This window comes from Panthera uncia, assembly GCF_023721935.1.
Source record: "Panthera uncia isolate 11264 chromosome C1 unlocalized genomic scaffold, Puncia_PCG_1.0 HiC_scaffold_4, whole genome shotgun sequence".
NCBI classification, from domain to species: domain Eukaryota; kingdom Metazoa; phylum Chordata; class Mammalia; order Carnivora; family Felidae; genus Panthera; species Panthera uncia.
In genome coordinates, this window is record NW_026057585.1 from 10,670,586 (window position 1) to 10,689,147 (window position 18,562).

The following is an 18,562-nucleotide window of genomic DNA, read 5'->3' on the forward strand; positions in this document are numbered from 1 at the left end:
TTTGGCTCGGCCAGCTTTCTTTCTCTGCATGAAGTGAGTCTGAGCCAGGGCAGGAGAAGGGACAAGTTGACCTTCCAAGGTCCCTTCCTGCTGAAAAGACAAGGATTGTCAGTAGGCAGGGCTGCAGTGAGCAGCCCCCACTGCCCCTTCCTCCAAGGTGCATTGGCTCTAAGTGATTAGCAGGGAGATTGGCAGGCAGTAGTGGCAATGGGAGTTTAATGTTCTGGAAACCCAGTCTTTTTCCTTTTCTCCGAGGTTTTCCCTAGTGACACAGGGAAAGGTCTTGCAGCTTAACAGGCAGACAGGGATGGGGCCCGGGAGTTTTGCCATCAGAGAGTGGAATTTATCACTGTGATACCGCAAGCCCAAGCACGGCTGCATTTGTTGGGGAGGTTGGGGGCGGGTTGGGGGAGGGAACAGGTGTCCTGTCCTGGGGGTATTGTCCCTGTTAAATCACCGAGACCCTGCCATGACCCTGAGATTTGATTCAGCTGTCCATCCCGTGGGCCCACTCAGCCCAAGGCAGGCCCGGATACCTTTGGCTCATGGCCTCTGGCTGTAGCAAATGGAATCACTTGGTCCTGCTGCTCTAAGCTGGTAGCTAACATCTTCTGGTGGGTCCTGTGTCCTTGTGCCTGGTTGTGATTGCAAGAGCTGATAGACCTGTGTCAATGTCCTGCTTCAGTTCTCTACGAGCTGTTTCATATCAAGGAAGCTTCTCTTCCTCTGAGCGTCCATGGCCCTCTGAAAATAGGAACAGCAATAACTACCCTTAAAAATAAAACGAAATGAAGTGGTGTATGCATCTGGCTAGCACCTACAGAGACGGGAGAGCAGAGTGGTAGAGATCACACCACTGGAACCAGACTTCCTGAGGTCAAACCTGACTCTGGCAACTTCTAGCTCTAGGAACTTGAGCAAGCACCTTAGCCTCTCTATACCTCACTCTCCTCCCCTGTAAGATGGGGATAATAATAACAGACACCTTAGGGGATCATGGTGATGATTAAATGAGTCATAAAATGTGAAGTTACCTCTGGCACATAGCGGCTACTGTACAAGATGTTCATTGGGATCGAGTACCTCCTCCCTCCCCCACTCCTTCCTTGCTTCCCTTCCCTCCTGCCCCTATATTGTTTGCGAGGCTATAAGATCTGATTTGGGAATTGGTTTCCTGATTTGTAACCAGTGCTTGTTGGAGTCACCCTTCTTGTCTGGGGCCCAGCCCTAACTCAGTCTAACCATGGCCTTCCACTCAGGATTGGAGGCTGCCCCCAGGAACCCTGCCTAGATGGATGCTTCCAGAACCCCACCAACATCTTTATGATTCTAATCACGGTCTTTGCCCAAAGACCTCTGCTGCCTTCCCACACCTCCCCAGAGACCCAGTGCTGCCATCTCAGCCTCATGCCTTCCTGTTTCCTTTCGTTCTTTCCTAGCCAGTGCTGTCCCACTCCCAGCAGGTCCCAAGGCTAAGTCCATCCAAGGGACAATGGGGTCTCCCTGGGTTGGCTTTCATCTCTGGTGGCCCGGGGTGGGCAAGGGCCAAGAACTTCCTGGTTTTCAGTCCATCGTTTCATCCAGATACTTCTCCTTGCTAAGTATAGGCATCCTTTCAGGGCACCTCGTGTTTTTGCCAGGCAGCCCACCCCACTGCTGAATAGCTCTAATGAACAACCACAACAGCAGCAAATAATAATGATAACAATAATAGCAGTTGTCATTTATTGAGTGCTTCCTATATGTCAGATTGCTATGCATGTATCATCCCTAAGTTTTACAGAAATCCTGGAGATCAGGCTTTATTATCTCTATTTTACAGATGTGGAAAATGAGGCCTAGAAAGGATAAGTGATTTGTGTAAGAGGTACAGCTGGGAGGTAAACTTGGTTTGTTTACATTCAAGCTCAGTGCTCTGCCTTCTGCACCGAACTGCCGTGATGGGCTGGATCTGCCTATCTGTCTCTTTCATCTCTGGGGATGCAATGCACAATCTGTCTTTCCTCTTGCACATGTTTGCCTTTAATATATTTGAGAAAGCTGGGGCACCTGGGTGGTTAACTGTCCAACTTCAGCTCAGGTCATGATCTCATGGTTTATGGGTTCAAGCCCCGTGTCGGGCTCTGTGCTGACAGCTCAGAGCCTGGAGCCTGCTTTGGATTCTGTCTCTCTCTCTCTCTCTCTCTCTCTCAAAAATAAGTAAACATTAAGAAAATTTAAAAATATGCATATTTGAGAAAGCTGTCATTTCATTTCTCAGTTTTGTCTTCTTTGGGCTAAATATTCTCAACCGTTTGTTAAATCATATGACATTGTTTCTGGGCATCTCAACATCTTGGCCTCCCTCTTCTGGACATGCTTGCTGGGTAATGTTGTCATGATGTGTTATATTCTGTGTCGCAGGCTCAGAGCTTTAGGCATTATGAATCTCTCTTAGCAGTGTATTACCATGGTTTAACAGCACAGGCTTTGCAGTGAGGCAGATCTGGGTTCAGATACTGGCTGTGTCCAATGTACCAGTGATGTGATTGTGGCAGATTACAGTTTCCAAACGTGGTTGCCACAACATATCCCATCCATGTGTTCTTCCTGCAGTGCGACGACACTCTTTCCATTGAGTGGTGGGGTCTATGTTCTTTCCGCTTGAAACTGGACAGAGCTTTGTGACTGTCATGACCAATACAAGATGGCAGAAGTGATGCTGTGTGACTTCAGAGGCTAGGTCCTAAAAATTCATCTTGCTGTCTTTGGATTTCAGTCATATTCTCTAACTGAAGAAGCCCAAACTGACCCGAGTGGAGAAACCATATGGAGAGACTGCATGCAGGTGTTTTGGCTGATGGCCCAGTCCAAACCTATAGCCAGCGTCGACCACTGGACATGTGCATGTCAGGAAGAAGTCGTTGAGATGACTTTATCCCTAGCCACCATCTGACTGCAGCCTCATGAACAACCTCAAACATTACCCAGGTGAGCCTAGCTTAGATCTTAAGCCTCACTCCATCTCCCTGAGCCTTAGTTTCTTTACCTGTGAAATGGGGACTATGAAAGTTACCTTAAAGGATTATTATGAAAATTGAAAGACAATGGATATAAAATATTTAGCACGCGCTTGCCGCATAATAATTGTGCAACAAATAATCACGATTAAAGGTATCACGGGTGAGGTAGGAAGGGGACCTGACTGAGACCTTAGAACCAGGTAGAGAGAGAAGACTGGGGAACTGAGCTTGAGGTGGGGCAACCTCTAGGGAAGAAGGGAGTCAAGCCATACGTTCCAAACGAGCAGTGAGCTGTGACAAGACATAGGGAGCGTGCGCAGTGTGGGGACCAGCCCAGTGTGGGAGGCTTCCCTCCTGGGTCTATGGCATTAAGGCTGAGGTTGAGAGGCAAGACCGTGGTCCCACCTGGAGTTGGTTGCTGGGAGGATGTGGGCAGGATGCAGAAAACTTTCGCTGAATGATTAAGCAGGGTTGGGGATTGCCCCACAGCAAACTTCACAGGCAACAGGGGTTTATAGGAGCATCTCAGATATTTGAAGTCAATGGAGTGACAAGGTGAGGTGCCAGGGAGGATGCCTAAGTTAAATTCACGTGCACGGAGTTTTTGCAGCTCGGCCCCCCTGCTTCCGATGGTAAAGACCTCACGGGCTGAAAGGCATAGCCTGCTAGAGCAAGTGTTTGAAAGATTCAGGCAGCTCAAACTCGTCAATCTTAAAAAGCAAAACTAATCCCCACCCCCTGCCCAAAGCCCACCACCACAAAACCCCATACATCACCCCACAAAAAATACATATGTGCATTGTAGAATAATTCCATGACGTAAGAAGCAAAAAGAACAAAAGAAAAATCACCCATGTTCCTACAGCCCAGAGAAAACCTCTGTTAACATACTGGTGTACTCGTAACCTTCCAGGCAGTGTACAAGAATAGGGTCATACCGTGCATTCTGTTTGGTAACCTGCTTTTATCACCTAATGATGTGCCCTGGACATCTTTCCATGTTAGGAAAGATGCATCTGCAGTTCTGAGCTTTTCAAACTGGGGACGTGTAGCAGTGTGCTAGGGTTTCTACAAAGCTGCAGGAAAACCACGGTTCATCACTCTGGAGCATCAATTTTACTCAGTGGTAAGTCACTTAAAATATTATTTTTACATTAAAACAAACCCAGATATAGTATGGAAGAGAGTACAAAATTTGCATGAATGTTTAGAAGTTATGAGACTTCAAAGAATTATCCAGCTTGCCTCAGTCTTCTGTAGCAGTTTTTAGGGCAGACAGCATCAACATGTGGGGATCAGTTGAATAAGCTGAGGAAGAGGAGGGGGGAAAGAAATGTGACAATTCAGGGGCAATAGGGCACCCAAGGCCCTATCTTGAGGCGCGAAGTCCCTTGTCTGATAGGCAGCGACATGATCTTAAAGAGCAATGTGGGTACCTTGATGCAATGGCTTTGCCTTTACAGCCTGGGCCCGGGTGAGTGGCTTAATTCCAAGCTATGTGACCCCTGACCTCTCCCCCACCCCCTGACCTGATGGCACAGAACAGTTGAAGGCTGGGGTACATCAGGGCAGGGACAATGTGGCTGTATGTGATGCGGTACCCAGAACTAACCCAGTAACTTCAGATGTGGTCTGAACTGTGCCCAGTTCTGCTATTTCTGTCCCAGCTTTGCTATTAACAAATTAATGTGACGATAGACAATGTACTTAACCTCTCTCTGTTTCAGTTTTGTCATCTATAAACTAGTGATAAATGTAGCAGTTCATAGTGTTGTTGAGGGCATTAAAGGAGTAAAGAACAATACTTAGACTATCACTTGGGATGTAGTTAAGTGTTCAGTATATGTTAATTATTATTATTATGTAACCTATGATTGCATAAGCTTCTCATGGTAAACGTGTCCCACTCTGCTTTCAAACTGAGCTTGTGACTAATTAAAACTCTCGGGTCTTTTTCATTGGAATTGTTATCAAGCTTGTATTCTCTGTGCCGTTATTAGTTTTTAATTGCACGGCTTATTAATGTTCATTTTCTTGATTTTGGTCTATTGTTGTAGCCTGTGGTCGTTATCCAGCAACTAAGTCTTCTTTCCAAAGTGAATTGGGTTTCAGTTTCTGATGACATTTATACTTTTATCATGCCCATTTCACAGATGACAAAACCGAGGGAAGGAAATTATTACTTACCGGGTGTGTTCTTTGTGCCAAACATTGGGATAGGTACTTTGCATAGGGCATCTCAGTTAATCCCCAGAACACTCTACAGAGGTGGGATTTATTATTTATTTTACAGATGCAGAAACTGCAGCTCAGAATGGTTAAGCAGATTGCCCAAGGTTACCCAGCTAGTTCAGGTTTTTCCCCTGGTTCGTCAGTGTTTTGGGTTCTCTGTAAACTTGACATGTTTCTATTCAAGCTGTTGAAGTAGATGTTTTATAGGACAAAGCCAAGGACAGAGACAAATCACTGGAGAAGTCCTTCTAGGTAGATCTATAACTCTCGAGTCAATTCCTGAATCAATACTCTTTGTACAAGATCATTCAATCACCGCAATTGGAATCAGTTGCTGCTATTGGAAACTGAGGTCTAGAGCTTCTTCTTAAGAAGTCATAAGGAAACCTCTTTCCATCGCATCTTTAAGGGAAGGACCTCCCCCCCCCCCCACCCCTGCCACTGGCCTTGTCCTGGTAATTTCCTTATCCTCCCTTAGCTGGACTCTGGTTGCTTGTAGAGTCACATGTCCCCAGTCAATCCCAGAAAAATGTTCCTTTTCAAGCTCAGTGTGAGAAGTTTTACAGAGCATCCTGGAAACCGTATCTGCCTGTGTTTACTCTTGCTGATGATTAAAGCTGACAGCTGGAACACCAGGAGTCCAGACCGTAGGCACAGGACTGCTGACGGCAGGGCAGAGAATCGATAGCAGTGATGGGACCCAAAGAAACCCAGCCCCTCCTTCCCTACTTTCATGGTGTAGACGTGATAGAAGAACAGATAGGTCAAGAAAAGAGACAGAAGAACAGTTAGGCCAGTTTCTCCAGGCATGGACTCTGCTCCATTTTGGGTGGAAAGAAGGAGTGGTGTCATGGCGGCTGTGCCCGTGGGTTCCAGGACTGTGCCTGGGGGGCACATGAAGGCCTGGGAGCTACAGCATGAATTGCACTTATCTCTATGCAACAGTGATGAAGAAATAGTGATGGCCCAAGCCCTGGACATCCTGACGAGCCCTCCGGTCCACATTGATTATTAAAAGTAGCATCCTGTATTTTATCGGGCAACCCTAGGAGCTCTCTGGAATGCTGTTTCCTCGAGAAGAATGAGAGAAAGGGAGTCGGGAGAGGGTACACTTGATCCCTGCCCATGGAATGAGTATCCTAGCCAGAGTGGTCCCCAAACTCTCCTCTTCCCATCTCTGTGGCTACACAGTGGCAGGCATAGTGCAGTGGAACATTTGAACCTGGAATAACCTTGATCTTCGACCTCCTCCATTTGAACCTTCTGGAGGTGGGACGAGTACAGTAGCAGCCCTGTGTCTTCTCTTTCTGTCCTTCACACAGCTGCTCAAAACCCTCCCAGGTCTTCCACGTAGAAGAAAATCCAGAGTGCTTGCAGGACCCTAGGGCCCTGCATGTGTGGCCTCTGTCCCCTCCAGCCTCACCGCCCACAGCAGTCTCCATGCTGCGCTGTGAACATGCCAAGCAAGTTCCTGCCTCGGGGCCTTCACACTTTCTGTTCCCTCTCTCTCATGGTCACCAGATTTAGCAACTGAGAATACAGTGTGCCCAGCTAACAGTGAATTTCAGATAAGCAATGAATCATTTTTAGTACAAGTATGCCCTGTGCAATATTTGTTTATTTGAATTTCTTTTCTTTTCTTTGTTAAAATTTATTTTATTTATTTTGAGAGAGAGAGAGAGGGAAAGAGAGAGTGCAGAGGAGGGGTGGAGAGAGAATCCCCAGCAGGCTCCATGCTATCACTGTACCATTAACCCATGAACCATCAGATCATGATCTGAGCCGAAAGCAAGAGTCAGATGCCTAACCGACTGAGCCACCCAGGTGACCCTATCTGAATTTCAAAAGTAGCATCCTGTACTTTATCGGGCATCTTGTATTTTATCGGGCAAACCTAGGAGCTCTCTGGAATGTTGTTCCCTCAGATATTCACCTCCTTCAGGCCTGCTCACTTCACCAGAGGCCTTGCCTTTCTGTCCCGTGTACAATAGCAGCCCCATCAATCTCCTCTTATTTCCTGCTTCATCTCCCTTAGAGCTCTGCCCACTTCCTGATGTGATATTGTTTATGTATTCATTTGTTTATTGACTCTGTCTCTCCCAGGCACGTGTGGGCTCCACCAAGGCAGGGATTTCGTTCTTCAGTGTAGTATCTTCAGTCTCTTGGCTCAATAAGCATTAGCTGGGGCTCAATAAGCATTAGCTGAGTATCCAATGACCTCTTACCGTGGCTCACTCTTTGCAACATGGCCCTGTGCACCTCTCTCGTCTCATTTCAGGCCACTGCCCTCCCCATGGGGCACTGTCCATGCTGGCCTTCCCTTTGGTCCTCAGACTTGCCCAGTCCATTCCTGCTTTAGGCTTTGGGACTTGCTGCTGGGCCCAAGCCTTCTCTGCCATCTGTGTGACTGTCCCCTCTCCTCTTAGGACTCAGGGAGGGCTTCTCTGACCTCTGCATCCGAAGTAGCCCTCTGACTCTACACTTTCACTCCCATGATGGTTGTTTTATTTCCTTTAAAACTGTTACTGCTCTAGGAAAGTGTGTTGAAGGATTGGTTGGCTTTTGTCTTGCGTCTCCAGCACACAAGAATGTCAGTTCTGTGGAGACATCAGCTGTGTGTGACTTATGTCCCCAGCACCTAGCCCCATGCCTGGTATATGATACGAACAATAAATATATGTTGACTGAGTGAGGGAGTGCCTTTGGGGTGGGCGATACACCCCGCCTTGCAGGCGCGTTGGGGACTGCGGTGAGGGGGAAGGGGAGCCCAGGAACCAGCCCGGAGAGGGTCTCCACCAGGAGGGTACTTCCCACTGCCATGGCCCCTTGTGCTTGATTAGCCCAACTGTTTGGGGGTGAGGAAGTCTAGAAAGGTAGCTCCCTGCTTCTTTCGGCCTTTGTGGCAATTAGGAGAGACCAGGTCTTTCCCACTGGAATGTATCCTTCAGGCCCAGAGAGGAGAGTGCCTCCTCCATGCTGCTTCCTTTCTACTTTGCCACTTTCTGCAAATGGTGACAAGGCCCAAAGGGACCTTGGAGGCTGCTGTGGAAGCTGGCCGCCTCGGTCCCTGAACGGTGGCGGAAGACCTGAACATCCTCCCTGGGCTGTCACATGAGAAGGAAGCCAGCTTCCTGTGTTTTCAATCACTGAACTTTGGGGGTTGTTACGGAAGTGTAGCCTAGCTAATTAATACATGGCTGTATCCACTGTGTCTACTGTATGGAAAGTGCTTGGTACATCTATTGTTGTTGAGCTCCCTGGTGAGGGAGATGTTTGTTCCCATAAATGGAACAGAATTGTATTAACTAACTAAGCAGAGCCAGCTGTTTTTCCTTATTTGTGTAGATAGTGCTCATGTCCACAAGGTCATCAAACTCCCTCTCTTTGGAATTAGCAGGGGACAGGCATGTGAAGCGTTGTCCTTTGAGGTACAAGCAAAAAAGAATGTGTGAGGGTCCCTACAGTTCATGAAAAGGCAGCTGCAATGGACTCTCGCTCTATCTGCGTTGCCCAGAAGACACCCCGGGAGACAGATGCCACGGTGTGGTTGGCTGCACCTATAAAAGATCCCTGTGCTGAAGTTCCAGGGACTCTTGATGGAAATTCTCAGCAAGTTCATGCTAGATCTTCTGGGATGAACTGTCTGCTTTTTTGGCGGGTGGCTCCACTCTCAGACTGGTTTCCTGACTCCTTTGTGTTGAATGACCCTCAGAATTTCTATGGCCTGGGGCTTGGCTGCACACTCTTAACTCAGGTTCCTTTAAGAATTTTTGCCTAAGGCTTGACAATTTTCTTCATGCAAGGTCTTCATCTCCCTTTACAATGGACCTTGATCTTGCTTTCACTAATGTAGGCATGGACAAATCCTTCTCTCCGTGGTTCAACCAACAGACGTTTTTGTTTTTGTTTTTGAAGAAATTTACTTTGACATTAAGGAAACAAGTAAATTTAAGAACACAGACTGTAACAAGTGTAGACAGTATTGGTTTACTGGTGGGCACAACTTATAGTGTCCCAATTCATGGATGAATCACCTGACATGTATTTATTGGGCTCCTATGAGGCATTGCACTGAGCACAGAGTGTTTAAGATGAGAAGTGTGCAGTCTTTGGCCTCAAAGAGACCCTGGTATCTACAGAAAACAAATGTTTTACAATATAATGTGATAAATGCAATAATGGAGGCACAGAGTAGGAGGCATTTTCAACACAGTTAAGGAGGCCCCAAATTCCTTCCTCTACCAGGTGCTATCTAAAGAGACCTGTCCCCAAATCTTTTTCAGTTTTGGGGCACCACATTTTCTTGTTTCCTCCTTTGCCACTCATTGTAGGGAGAAACAATTGCAGAAGGAATTATGTTCTCTTGTACCAAAGGCAGCCTTACACACTGGATTTTAGGGATAGTCCTATATTTATGTATTATTCTTTTAAATGAATATAATTCAGTAAATGCATAACTTCATGTAACTTAATCTGCATACCTTTATAGGGCTTTGCATATAAACAAATGTAATAAATCAGAAAAAAATCCCTTGAGTAGACTATAGCTCCCTTTCCGATTTGGAAAATATGGCTGCTTCTTTAAGTGAACAAGAGGTGGAAAGCGGCCGCTGCCCTGGGTTTCTGTCATTTCTGAAGAATCTCTGCCCCAAGCTAGAACTAGCAGCTTCTGAGGTGCTGGCCTTCATGTCCCCTGGGAGGAGCACCAGGCCCCCTCATTCGCCAGCATTCTTCCTACAGGAGAAGGAAGGAACTCTGGTCAACTCCAGCAGGCACGTCTCCCTGCAGAGAACCTCACTGAAAACATCAGTCTTTGCTCTCTCGATCCAATTCTGGGCTGAGGGAAAGAACGAGGAGAAAGAGAAATGAAGGGCCCTGGGCATGGGGGACGGAGGGGAGGTGAAGGCAGAGTGACATTGCAGACAAGGTTCTTGCTGCCCTCATGTTTTTCTGTGTAAGTCCCCAGTGGGTTTGTGAAGGTCACAGAGCACAAAGAGATGGTGTTCTCTTCTGTGTTGGCATCTGGCATTATCTGTCCCTGATTCTACTGTTTGTTCTGTCTTCTAGTGACTTCCTGGGAGAAACTAGAGATGACTTGGGGGCAGGAATGATAGGGGCTCCCCAGAGTCAGGGGAAATCTCTTTATTCCTTAGGTTGGGGTGCTGAAGTAGGATCCGCTAGGAATGGATTCTCAAAATTAGCTCTCAGCTCCATGTGTGAGGATGGGAAGGAAAAAGAATTGGTGTTGTTATCCATTTCCATTTATTTATTTATTATTTATTTATTTATTTATTTATTTATTTATTTTTAAGTTTATTTATTGGGGCCCCTGGATGACTCAATCGGTTGAGTGCCCGACTTCGGCTCAGGTCATGATCTCGTGTTCGTGGGTTCCAACCCCACATCAGGCTCTGTGCTGACAGCTCAGAGCCTGGAGCTTGGTTAGGATTCTGTGTCTTCCTCTCTCTCTGCCTCTCCCCTGCTTGCCCTCTGTCTCTCAAAAAAAAAAAAAAAAAAAAAAAAGTTTACAAGAAGTTTATTTACTTATTTTGAAAGAGAGAAAGCACGAGTAGGGGAGGGGCAGAGAGAGAGAGGAGAGAACGATAATCCCAAACAGGCTCCGCACTGGCAGCGTGGGGCCAGAGGAAGGGCTTGAACTCATGAACCGCGAGGTCATGACCTGAGATGAAGTTGGACGCTTAACTGACTGAGCCACCCAGGCGCCCCTCCACTTCCATTCATTTTAGAAAAGACTCTGATAGAGACACTGGAAGGGCCCTGCAGCGCCCCTTCCCAGGGCACCCCTCCCCATCTACTGACACAGGTAGAAATACCTGGGTTTAGAGCACAGGATCTGGGCTTGCATTTTAGTCCTGCTGCTTAACAGCGGAGAGGCTGAACTTTTTCAGAGATTTGCTTTCCTCATTGGCAAAACAATGAGTGTGGTGAGATAATGTTTAATGGCCTCTGAATAGCAAAGTGTTGTGTAAGCAATGTCTCGTTGCACTCTAGGTAAGTAACAGTCTTGAGGACATGGGAACCCTGCCCTTTGGTCAGAGGGTGTGGGGAGATCTTCTGCAACAGAATACCTTACTGGGCCCCAGAATCTGAGATCCCAGATCTCCGAGAATCCCTTATGGAATTCTCCCTCTCTTCTATGGGGGACTTGCCCAAACATCTCATTTCCCTGTTCATGTCTGTGCACGTGCTCCTTTCTGACCTCAGTGCCTCATCCGCCTTGTCTGCTAAGATATTCCTGACTCATGGCTCAGCACGAACATTGCTTGCTCTCTGTGACTGGCTCTGAGAGCCTGAGAAAATCAATCTCTCGCTCCTCTGTGTTCCTGTAGCACTTTGTAGAGACCTCTGCTGTTGTCTGATCAAGTCTAGTTACAGTGGTTTCCTGCATTCCTGTCTTTCTCATTAGGCTGTGAGCTCTTTCAAGTCAAGGGCCATGTTTCCTGAGTCAGGGCCAAAAATGTAAACGTGCTTATTAAATGCCTTCATTGTCCCGGCTGAGTTTGAAAGGGCTCAAAGATGAGGGCTTGATCTGACGCTGGTGGTGTGGAAGGAGAAGGGGTTGGTTGGGAGTTAGTGGGAAGGAGTCATGTAGTAATATCTCTCTGGCTTTCAAATACCTGGAGGTAAGGAGAAAAGGAGGTGGCATGGGCAGCACCTGGGTTATACTTAAGACTCTGGAGCTTGCTCAGCAACATGTATCCACAGGAGGGAGATGAAGGATGGACTGGAGCTGGAAGACTTGAGTTCGGATCCTGCTCTGTCCATTTATTGACCGTGGTATTGGTCATGTCAACCATTCTGAGCCTTAGTGTCTGCTGTGCGGAAAAACACTACCTGTCTCATGGTTTTATAGCAAAGACGGTGTGCTGTTTGCCAAGTCCTGTCTCCTTTCCTCCCCTGAAGTATATGGACCATGTTGACTGAGATCTGGCCCTGAGTGAGGGTGGAACCCTGCCCACGTGCAGGCTGGGCCCATAGAAACCTCCTACAGGATCTCGCATACTCTCTCTTTCCTTGTCTCAGCTCTAGAACTGGAGGACTTGGAGGCTCTAGGGGATGACGGTGCCATAAAATGAAAGGAGGCTGGTTCCCCAGTGTCTATGCAAGATGGAGTTTCCCCTCCTTTCTGCCCCTGCATGCAACTGTAATGAGAACAAGAAATACTTTTATGATGTTAAAGCCACTGAAATTTTGGATCATTCATTATAGCAGTTAGCATGCTTTTTGACAGGGTGTAAATGGATAAAAGTTCTGCAGAAACTTTGAAGTGTTATACTAATGTTACTGGCTATTATCATGGCTTTTATTCTAGAAAACCCTTTGAATGCACAGCTATGTATTTCCCCCCAGACTTTATATAGCTCTGCCTCTTCTTGAGGATGGAGAGGGGCCCAGGGGGAGACCCTTAGAAAATATCCAGTGGTCTGACTGCATGGAGGTATGCATGCCTGGTATCAGGGGTGGAATTCCGTGCAGGAAGGGGAGTCCTGATTGACTACCATGCTCAGAGGAGCAGGCCCATCTCTAAACAGGCTCTGGGAGGAAGTAGCCAACACAGGGGGACATGATGTGAACCAGCTGTCTCGGCATCAGCTGCTTGAGGGCTGAGCACTCCAGGGCTAAAAAAGGGAGGTGAAATTGAATCCATTGTCAACAGGCTCCTGGGAACCTTGTTGACCACATGAGCCACCTAGAACCCCGTTCCCTTCATATATGGCTGCTCTCAGAGGCTGATATTGCTTGACTCTTAACCATGGTCTTCTGACCTGGCCCAGCAGGCGCCTGATAGAAGACATGGAACAGTCTGCAGATGTTGACTTGTCCTACAATCTGGGAGGGTGTAGTGAAGTATATAATATGGATGGGTCCAGACAGTCTCCTGAACTGATCTTGCAAGAAAGTCATGAATAATCAGGGAGACATAGTCCTGACTTACATAAAGGAGAGGAAAGGAAAAGGGATGGGACTCACTTTATTGATCACCTGTCATGGGGCACATACTTTCCATTAATTCTTTGAATCCTTAAAACAGCTCTGAGATAGGTATTAATGTTCCCACTCTTACAGATGAAGAAACTGAGGCACAGGGAGGATCACACAGCTAGAAATTATTAGAGCCAGCATTCGAACCCCAGTCTCTCTGACTTAGAGACTATGTCCTTGACACTGCCCCTTGCAGCCTTCGCAACAAGATACAATACAATCTTGTCCTCCAGGTCAGGCTGAGAAAAATGAGCCCCTAGTTCTGTCCTAGGATTCCTCATGGTGTTGGCCCTTCTCATTATCATGTCTGTCTTCTGAGTTTGCGAGAAACTCTTTTCTGTGAGCATGTGAGGCCTTGGGCCAACAGATAGAGGATGCCAGGGTCAGTCGACAGGTAGAGGTTGCCGGGGAAAAGGAAATGGGGAGGGGGAGGGGTGGATGTTGGGGCGAAGGAAGGGGAGAAGGGGTGAGGGGAGAGGAAGAAAAGGAGGGAAGAAGAAGCTGAGAAGGCCAAACATGGAAAGGAAGGGAAGGACAAGGAGAATGAGGTAGACGTTGCCTCCCTGGAGGTTTTCGTCTTGAGTTGGCCATTCTCACTGTGGGGAGGGAGGGTGGTTGACTGCCCTGGCGGGGGGGGTGGGTGTCTGGATGTCTTCAGTGCCTGAAAGTCTGTGAGGATTCGATACTTCTTTGGTACCTGTCTGGTTCTTAGTTTAGCTTAGTGCAGAAATTAAGAACAGTTTCAACTATTTTCAGTCCAGCAATTGATCATTCCAAACCTAGCCCCACTGTGAGTCTCCTCCAGGAGCTGCACAAGCCATATGTTCCACTAGAACCTAGAACCTGCTTCTTGGGACGTGTGCAGGGTGTGTCGAGGAGAACAGCCACCCCTTCCAGTCTGGATATGCCTGACCTGGGAGGCCGGAATGGATACTACCGCATGGTTTTCAGCCAGCCCTGCTGCGGCCATTTAGCCAGCTCCCCCGAGAGACACGAGCATGACATCATATCTGTCTTTTTCCAACTGTCATTCCGTCAGTGTTTGTGTCTAACCCCAAAAGCTCTCGTCAACAGCATCACTTCTCTGATCCTGATTGGGAGGAGAAGATGCGTTAAAAAGCAAGTTGCTTCTCCAGTGGCAGGTCTCTGGCTTGGGGAGGCTCTGGGCTGGGGAGGGAGCACAGCTGGAGTCCTCCTGAGCTCCCCAGGCAGCAGCCTCCCTGCCAGCCTTCCTAGCTTCTTCCCATGAAGCTGAGCTGCAGGGAAGGTAGGGGGCGTGGGGGGCTCTGACTAGTGGCTGGTGGAGAAGATGCACTCTCTCTATTTGCTTCAGACTCGGAGGGAAGTAGGACTGAGCAGTGGCTGAGCCTCAGGCGGTGACCTGAAGAGGTGCTCATGTGCTGGCATTAGAGAAAAAATCTTCAGGCAGAGTCTCATTAAGCCTCCTTACACGAGAATTCACCTGTTGTGGAAAATTCAGATTCTGCATGCTGTTTTGAAGTTAATCTGTTAGAACCACTTGTTTATTTCACTTTCAAAATACCACCCCCCCCTTTTTTTTCTTCTTTTTGCAGAATGTAATGCCTTTAGTCCTGTTCCTAATTTTGAGCGGCTCTGCCGAGTCTTTTTCACTGGCTGAATTATAACAAGACCAGTGAGGTCATAGTCTGTGGATTAATTATAGCGAGGCTGGCGAGGAAAGTCAACCTCCTTTGATAAACACGGCTTAGCGACTTTAAGTGAGCAATTTTCTACAGCAAACGTTGCAACACATGTTGTCTCCTTCAGCAAACTTTAACGGGCTCGTGATGATGCATCGACTGTCCTTAGGACTCAAACCATTCCATGTTATAGAAAACGCTCTTCGTCTTTTTCCATAAAGAGACTGAGATGGAAACTCAACTTTCTAGTGACAAGATACAGAAAAGTATGGATTTAACCTAAATTTTGTTGTCTGATATGTAAACATTTTCTAACCTTTTTCGTGTAAGCACAGGCCCATGCTAACCCCGGGTTTGCATCCACAGAGCACTTGTATCAATAACTTCTTTATTTAATGATTTATTCATTAGGTGCCATTTAATCAAGGCTAAATAAAAGAACTTGGGCTTATAATATATATATATTATATATATATGTATATATACATATACATACAATACAATATATACATATTGTACATATTGTATGTACATATACATACAATATATATATAATATATATGTATATATACATATATGTATATATACATATATATGTATGTATGCATGTATTTCCATATTTATTGCTATTTGCTGAGCAAGCTACTCTGCAATAGAATGGGGTACAATTAAGAAAAAAACTGGAAGGAAGAAAATTAGCGGAGTAGCTTTCTTCAGATTTGATCCTCTCCTGTGCACCACTGAAGACCCAAGTATGGAGGCCTTCCTTGCAGTGGAGAATATGGAAGTAAAGCATCCTAGAATTAGAAGGGACAGTATGGTGGTTTTTGTCTAATCCTTATCCAGTGTGTGATTTTGTCTGACCCGTATCCATAGTGGGACTCCCTATGAGCACAGCATCCATCCTGGGGCCTGGTATATAGTGGGTGCTTAATAAATATAGAATGATTAGATGGATCAGTAAGCAACCCCTCTGGGTGGAGGCGGAGACATATCCCATGCTGCCTGCGTTGTCTGGGCCCCGGAGAATGTGTCTCTTCCTTCCTTTTATGCGGATCTTCTAACTGTAACTAGCTATGACTCTTGCCACTTGGTGCCCCACCTGTATCCTCTGGGCCCAGGACATCGAGTGGCAGTGGGACAACTGGGAGCAGACTGCTCCCACATCATTCTGGCTGATTGTTCTGGAGATGGAGTAGTAGCTGGATGACAGGCTGGATATACTCTGATATACCAATGTGCGTTGGTCATATCTTAGACTGAAGAGCTCAAAGTATTTTCCCTACTATTACCTCTGTGTGTCCTTCTCATGTCCCAAGGAAAGGCAAGAAAATTCTATTTCATTAGACCAGGAGTTGGCAGACTTTTTCTGTAAAGGACTGTATAGCAACTATTTTAAGTTTTGTGAGACAGCCACTCCTTTCTGCCCCTGGAGTGCCATTGCAGTGTGAAAGCAGACATAACAGGCAAACAAATGAACGTGGTTGTGTTCCAAAAAAACTTTATTTCTAAAAACAGGCAGTGGACCAGATTTTCCCATGGGCCATATTTCACATTAGACTGTGAGGTTCATGAAGCAGGGGATGTATCTGTGTTATCTCTAGAGGGAGGATACAGTAGTAGTTATAAGAGCATGGTCTGGTGGGAAGGCAAGCTGGTGCAGCCACTCTGGGAAACAGTATGGAGGTTCCTCAAAAAACTAAAATTAGAACTACCCTATGACCCAGCAATTGCACTACTAGGCATTTATCCACGGGATACGGGTGTGCTGTTTCGAAGGGACACATGCACCCCCGTGTTTATAGCAGCACTATCCACAATAGCCAAAGTATGGAAAGAGCCCAAATGTCCATCGATGGATGAATGGATAAAGAAGATGTGGTATATATATACAATGGAGTATTACTCAGCAATCAAAAAGAACGAAGTCTTGCCATTTGCAACTACGTGGATGGAACTGGAGGGTATTATGCTAAGCAAAATCAGTCAGTCAGAGAAAGACAAATATCATATGACTTCACTCATATGAGGACTTTAAGAGAAAAAAACAGATGAACATAAGGGAAGGGAAACAAAAATAATATGGGGACTGGGAGGGGGACAAAACATAAGAGACTCATAAATATGGAGAACAAACTGAGGGTTCCTGGAGGGGTTGTGGGAGGGGGGATGGGCTAAATGGGTAAGAGGCACTAAGGAATCTACTCCTGAAATCATTGTTGCACTATATGCTAACTAATTTGGATGTAAATTAAACAAAACAAAACAAAACAAAACTAGCCATCCAGATTAAAAGAAAAAAAAAAAAAGAACATGGTCTGGGATCAGACTGTCTGGGTTCAAATTCGGTTACTCTAGTGACCATGAGCAAGTTGTTTAATTTCTCTGTACCTCAGTGTCCTCATCTGTAAGATGAGGATAATAACAGTGCCTACCTCATAGTTCAGTGTGAGAATTAAATGAGATAGTATATGCAAAGTGCTTAAAATAGCACCCATACATAAAAAGCATGTAATAAATGCTGTCATTCGTTGGATCTCCAATACTTATCCCAGTGCCTGGCATAATGAAGATGCTCAATACATATTTACGCCATGAGCCTGAGGCCCAGGAAGGAAAAACGTCTTGTGTGGTGTTTCAGAGCGAGGTGGGAGTGGCGTCGTGTCTTGAAGCCACATGGCTGACTTTCCAGACTTCTGTTCTGTTTTCCAGAAGCCTTCAGTGGCACGACACGTGATTCTTGTTATGAAGACGTCACATCATTTTGTAATGCCTGAAGTCCCTAAACCTCCCACAAAAGACCTCCAGAGTCGTAAGTCAAAGCCAAGCGGCAAGGGTCGTTTATTGCAGGTTCGAACCTGGTCCTCTGCGCACTCGTTGCCGGTGACGCGAGAGGCCACGATCAGGGTTGGTACAGCGTTTTTATAGACAGAGACAAATAACACAGGGGAGGTTTCAAATTATGAGGGGCCTGATTAGTTGATTTTAAAGTAAGGACATTTGTTGTTCTCTGATTGGGCGTCCTTTGTCTGTCCTTTGGCAGGAAGGCTTTGTCCCTTACTTGTGGCGGGAGGAAAAAGGGGGAAGGGGGAAGGGGGAAGGGGGAAGGGGGAAGGGGAGGAATGTGTTGAGCAAGCAGGTTTACAGAAGTGAGAAATGCCGGTTAGTTTATGTACAATCACTCATTCCATTACATATCAGACTACATTTAGGAAGTTTTACAACCCATTCTACTACACAGCGGGTTACATTCAGGAAAGGCCTCACAATGCTCATAGCAAACAGCAAGCAAAACAGACTTCTCAGCAATTGTATTTCTTATCAAAGATCCATAATAAGCAGAAAAGAGAACCTAGCTTTAAACTAAGGCAGGGCTGTCATTGGGATTCAAAGCTGTTCCTTTCAATTTATAGTCTCACCATTCTCTCTAGGACAACTCTTTTATAGGCTCATTGCCTTTATCCTCCTAACCCTGGAAACCATATTCCCTGAGTAGTGAGGGCTAGGGAAAACCTTCAACTTCTAGCATGTCCTCTGTGTGTGTATCTCCTACCTCCTCCAGTGGCCTCCGCTTTTCCAGGTCTGACACAGTAGTGGAGCCAGGCAGGTGGGATGAAGTCTGGGTGACGGGGTGATGGTGAGGAGCACCAAGGGGTGTGTGGT

General features: G+C 46.4%; 1 long non-coding RNA gene across 1 annotated transcript in view; it reads left to right on the top strand.

The window, feature by feature from the left end:
• LOC125912246 (uncharacterized) overlaps window positions 1–18,562 on the top strand; it is a 32,843-nt gene that overhangs the window by 6,958 nt on the left and 7,323 nt on the right. The window contains exons 3-5 of the long non-coding RNA XR_007454646.1: window positions 2,759–2,970; window positions 4,008–4,128; window positions 17,612–17,711. This is a non-coding gene — a long non-coding RNA (uncharacterized LOC125912246). The remainder of the gene's footprint in view (window positions 1–2,758; window positions 2,971–4,007; window positions 4,129–17,611; window positions 17,712–18,562) is intronic.